The following is a 6,054-nucleotide window of genomic DNA, read 5'->3' as shown; positions in this document are numbered from 1 at the left end:
GGGGTCTCCTGTGGGGGGCCCAGCCAGTACCCCAGGTCTCCCTTCAGAGCCGGAGTGAACCCCTGGGGCACCCAGGAGACGGAGAGATGGGTGGGGGTTGGGGCAGAGGGAGCAGCAGCCCCAGGGAGTTTGGGGGGAAGTAACCATGCGGGGGAGGGGCAGAACAGGAAGGGGCCCTCAGTCCCCCCCTGACTATGGAATAGTGGCTGCTGGGGCTGTCCTCTCCAGGCGGGGGCCAGGGAGGCCTGGGGCGGGTGGGTGGGGAGCCTGGGGGCCCTGGCGAGCCTTCTAGTAGGGGTGGGGCGGGGGGAGAGGGGGTTGAAGGGGCCGGGGAGGCCAAGGGAAGCAAGACATTGGGGACGTTCTGCAGCAGATAATGACCATCATGGACCAGAGCCTGGACAAGGCCCAGGCCAAGAAACACGCCCTAAACTGCCACCGAATGAAGCCAGCTTTCTTTAGCGTCCTGTGTGAAATCAAGGAGACCGGCCTCAGCATCCGAAGCTCCCAGGAGGAGGAGCCGGTGGACCCCCAGCTTATGCGCTTGGACAACATGCTTCTGGCAAAAGTGTGGCTGGGCCTGAGAAAGGGGGCAGGGGCGTTCCGCGGGAGGGGGGGGGGGGTTGGTACTCAGCAGCAGCAGCCACACAGCTTCCGGGGACAGTGTGTCCCTTGACAACTCCATCGAACACTCGGACTATCGCAGCAAACTTGCCCAGAGTCACCATAGCTACCACTCGGAGCTGGAGAAGTATGAGCAGGCATGTAACGAGTTCGCGACCCACATCATGAACCACATCATGAGGCCTGTGGCCCCCAAGGAGATGGAGCGGATGGTGAGCATCATACACCGTAAGTTCAGGCCATCCAGATGCAGCTCAGGCAGAGCACCTGCGAGGCCGTCATGGTCCTGCGCACTCGGTTCCTGGATGCCAGACGGAAACGCCGGACCTTCAGCAAACAGGCCGCCGAGGTCCTATATGAGTATTTCTATCCCCACCTGAGGAACCCGTATCCCAGTGAGGAGGCCTAGGAGGAGCTCGCCAAGGGGTGTGGCATCACCGTGTCTCAGGTCTCCAACTGGTTTGGCAACAAGCGGATTCGCTATAAGAAAAATATCGGAAAGTTTCAAGAGGAGGCAAACATCTGCCATCAAGATCGCCGTGGCTGTCACCCAGGGGGGCCCCAGCCGCACCAGCTCCCCGACACCCCCTTCCTCCGCAGGCTCTGGCGGCTCTTTCAATCTTTCAGGATCTGGAGACATGTTTCTGGGGATGCCCGGGCTCAACGGAGATTCCTGCCCTGCCTCCCAGGTGGAATCACTCGACACTCGATGGGCCCGGGGCCCACGGAGATCACCTCCGGGAGGCCAGATGGACAGCCCTCGGGAAATGAGGGCAAACGGAGCTGGCAGGAGGCTGTGACCCTGTCCTCAGTGACGTCCCCAACAGAAGGACCAGGGAACGTTCATTCTGACACTTCCCACTGCTCTCACCCCTCAGGCCACAGGGTGGGGGCTCAGAGGTGACTCTGGATGAGAGGACAAAGTTATCCAGAGGACAAGCCTCAGACACAGGAGAAGCACAAGATGGAGAAGGGCAAATGGGGTTGCCCTACCCCAGCCGACTCAGTGCTGGGGTTGCTGACTACATGGCAAGGAGAAGGGGGTCCTCCAAGGGGAAGGTGTGGGTCTGTCTTCCCTTTTTACCCTTCTTTTCAATCTTTTTCTCTCTCCATTTCTTACACAGAAACACACCCAGGACCCTATATTTCAGATCCTCTCTCTCTCTCATAGACACATACACAACTATTCTGTTTCTCTCATAGATCCATACACAACTATTGTTTATAGAAAAACATGTTAGTGTCTTCAAATATGCTAGTGTATTATTATTGTCATATACATTCTCTCTCTCTGAGACACATATACTACTATTCTCTCTCTCTCTCTCTAGTTTCACCCATTCTCTCTCCCCCACCCCTTATCTGCTCTGGGATCTGTGGAGACGCCAGTCTTGCCCTATCTACCAGAGATGCCAAAAAATGGGGACACAATTTCTGGACAGATGACCTGGCCTCCCCACCACCCCCCAGATGGCTTTATTACCTCATATGCAGCTCATCTCAAACCAATAGAATTGCTCGGTGGAAAAAAAAAGGAAGGAAGGAGGGAGGGAAGAACTTTATAAAGGAGTCAGTAGCGAGCAGAGTTAAAGAAGGAAAGAGGATGTGTGAGTGAACTGTAGGAGCTACAATGAAAATCAAGTATGGTTCTGTACTGGGGACAGATTTTAAAAGTAGGAGTCAGAAAAGTAAAAAGATAAATGATAGTGAATAATTAGGCAGATAGATAGATATTAAAATGGTGGAAGTAAGTAGAGAAGAATGTATGGGAAAGGTAGGATGAGAGAGAAAGAGGGAGGGAAGGAAGTTTTAAAGGGGAGCCAATAGAGCTTAAAAGGAGGATGGGAAGAAGAATGAAATGGGGGAGGGAGCAGAGCAGGTCTGAGGGAGGAAGTGAAGAAAAAAATTAAGGTGGGAAGGAAGGAAAAGGGGAGGGGGGCAGGGGTAAAGATAAAGGAAAGAAGGAATGTGGCGTGGGAGGGAGGATAGGAGAAAGATGGGAAGAAGGATGATGGACTAGAAGTAGGAACTAAGGAAGAAAGAAAAGTTTATAAATGATGAGTCAGTAGGAAAAAATGTTACATAAAAGAGAGAGAAAAATTGTGTGAGAGGGAGAAGCCAATAAGGAAGTAAAATACAATTGTGTGTGAAGGGGATAAGATTAAAAAAAAAGTTAATAGGGGTGACCAGGCCGGCAGGGAAGGGCAGTTAAGGGGATCAGGCTGGCAGGGGAGGGCAGTTAGGGGGATCAGGCAGGCAGGCAGAGTGGTTAGGTCAGGCAGGCAGGTGAGAAGTTAGGAGCCAGAGGTCCTGGATTGTGAAAGGGATGTCCAACTGACAGTTTAGGCCCAATCACACAGGACTCCCGGATTGGAGAGGGTACAGGTCAGGCTGAGGGCTGCCCCCCCCAACGTGCACGAATTTCATGCACCAGGCCTCTAGTCTATCTATCTATATATATATATATATATATATATATATATATATAAATATATAAATATATAAATATATATATAAATAAATAAATATATATATATATATATATATATATATATATATATATATATATATATAAAAGCCTACTATGCTAAGTATCCCTTCAGGAATTTGACCAACTTGGTGTTCCACCACTTGCTATGATGTGCGCTGAGCACCAGGGGGCAGTGCAAAACAAAGGGAGGCCCCAGAAGGCAACTGGCAACCAGGAAAGGGTGGTCCCAGCTGGCAGCTAGCAGCCACTAGGGACCCTATCCATGCATGAATTTCATGCACTGGGCCTCTAGTGAAAGCATAAAGTGCTTATAGCATTTCAGTCAAATCTCAAACATTAAGCAAATATAAAAACTTAAAATACTGTAGCATACTTATCACAAACTCTAGCACAAGTTTTTATCCAGTAAATAACTGTATTTTCCTGCCAATAGGCCCTAACACCATGTTTTTGTCTCCCTCCTTCACAAATTAATACCTCTTCCTTTCCTTCACACTTCTGTATAAAATTATACCACATGGAAACCTTATAGCAAAACATTATATTAATACCATATAAAACCTCATGATGGAATCTTTTTAATTCCTCTGGAAGAATGTACAGTTATATAATTTTGATATTACATATAATTATAGTTTGTTTTCATATTTCTTTTGCTATATTTATGGTTCCATACTAGTAAGCAGACATATATTAGTAATTAATGCCTTAGAAAGATTTAATTTATCACACTATAGAAACAGTAAATTCTATTAGGCTCTTCAAATATGTTAGTGTCTTATTATTGTCATAAGAATTGCAAAAGCTAAAGGAAAAGCAGCTACCACATATATTCTACATGTTTTTTAATTGTTGGCTTTTATTTACATTTATTTTATTCATTGTGGTATAATTAACATACATTTTATTATTTTCAGGTGTACAATGTAATAATTTGATACTTGTGCAATATCTATTTAACATCCATCATCATACATTTTTTCTTGTGATGAAAACTTATAAGACTTAATCTCTTAATATCTTTCAAATATGCAATAGAGTATTATTAACTACTAGAGGCCCAGTGCATGAAATTCGTGCATGGGTGAGGGGATCTCTCAGACTGGCCTGTGCCCTCTTGCAATTGGGACCTATCAGGAGATGTCTGACTGCGGGTTTAGAGGTTAGAAAAAAACCTAGTGAAAGAAAAACAAAATAAAGGCCACTCCAGCAAGGGTGGGTTCTGAGGAGCTAGAGTTAACTTTCTGTGTGAAGAATCACCAGGCCAGGGAAGATGGGAGGAAGGAGTGAGTGAGTGTGTGTGTGTGTGTGTGTGTGTGTGTATGTGGGTGTGTGTGAGAGAGAGACAGAGACAGAGACAGAGACAGAGACAGAGAGTCAGAGAGAGACACCCCCCTAAAAACTCTAGACTTTTGTTTTAAAGCACAAAACTTTGCTTTCTCCACAATTTCGCATGTCTAATCACAAACCATCATGTACTTCAAGCAACATGTATTAGAGAAGGAGCATGTAGCCTTAAAGCAAAGGGTAGGGGTGTCAGAAGTGAGTAACTCCTCTTTCCCCCCAGCTGAAGCTCCTTGGGGGCCTGCCTCTTTGCGAATCCACATTTATCTCATGGCACAAGGGAGGTTAGGGATCACAGCAATATCCTGGGAGGGGAAGGTCACAGGTACTTGCCCAAGTTTCATTTCCTCACCCTCCTGGGTCACTTTCCACCCCACCACTGATCCAGTTAATGGGGTCGGAGGTCTGTAGCTGGATGCCTCTAGGTGGAGAGCATGCTGGGGGCCGGGTGGTCCAGCTCCAAGGCCCCTGCATCCACGCCCCACCCCTGCCAGCTCCCCACCTGCAGGCAGCGGCTCAGGGTGTTCTGCCCCGCTATGTGCCAGACTCAATCCGACTGGATGCTGGGAGAGATTGGGCAGCTCTGCAGCTAGTGCCTTTGAATTGCATGCCCCTGGCGGGGGTGGGGGGGGGAAGGAAAAGCTTCCCCAGAAAGAGGTTTTGCAAAAGTCTTCAGGGACTGGTAGGTTGGCAACCTGGGGCCTTCCTTCCCCCAGCTGCAGGCATCCAGCCCCGCTCCCTGCCTGCACCCACTTTGGCCTGGCGCTGCCTGTGTTCACAACCACACGCGGTTCCCCATTCTCCATTCGGTGATTGGCACTGCTGGCTCGGGGGAGGGATTGGGAGGATGGCCGGCAGGCCCTGATCAGGTGATTGGGGTGGCCAGTGCACATCATAACAACCGGTCATTCTGGTTGTTCAGTCATCCCGCCCTAATGGTCACTTAGGCTTTTATATAGAGAGATGGTCACTGTGCTGTTCATTACATCACCATGACTTATTTATTTTATAACTGGAAGTTGGTACTATATGATCTACTTTACCCATTTTACCCTCTCCTCTGGCAACTACCAATCTGTTATCTGTGTCTAGGAGTTTGTTATTGATTTAGATTCTACATATAAATTAGATAATGTGAGATTTCCCTCTCTGAATTATTTCACTTAGCACAATGACTTCAAGTTCCATCTATGTGTTAAAAAATTGCAAGATTTCCTTCTTTTTAATTAATTTATTGATTGATTTTTAGAGAGAGAGAGGAAAGTAGGGAGGAAGTTAGGGAAGGAAGGAGAGAGAGAAAGAGAGAGAGAGAGAGAGAGAGAGAGAGAGAGAGAGGCATTAGTTTGCTGCTTTACTTATTTATGCATTCATTGGTTGATTCTTGTATGTGCCCTGACCGGGGATTGAACCCACAACCTTGGCACATCAGGATTATGCCCCAACCAATGGAGCTATCTTGCCAAGGGCAAGATTTCCTTCTTTTTAATATCTATATAATATTCTGTGACATCTATAGATAGATGATAGATAGATAGATAGATAGATAGATAGATAGATAGATAGATGATAGATAGATAGATGATAGATAGATATCA

General features: G+C 47.3%; 1 pseudogene; it reads left to right on the top strand.

The window, feature by feature from the left end:
* The first annotated feature begins 364 nt into the window (after positions 1-364).
* On the top strand, positions 365-1,424 carry LOC118671628 (annotated as a pseudogene).
* The last annotated feature ends 4,630 nt before the right edge of the window (positions 1,425-6,054 follow it).

This window comes from Myotis myotis, unplaced genomic scaffold (assembly GCF_014108235.1).
Source record: "Myotis myotis isolate mMyoMyo1 unplaced genomic scaffold, mMyoMyo1.p scaffold_m19_p_1, whole genome shotgun sequence".
In the NCBI taxonomy this organism is placed as follows: domain Eukaryota; kingdom Metazoa; phylum Chordata; class Mammalia; order Chiroptera; family Vespertilionidae; genus Myotis; species Myotis myotis.
Note: the sequence above shows the minus strand (reverse complement) of the source record. Positions and strands in the feature narration are given on the sequence as shown.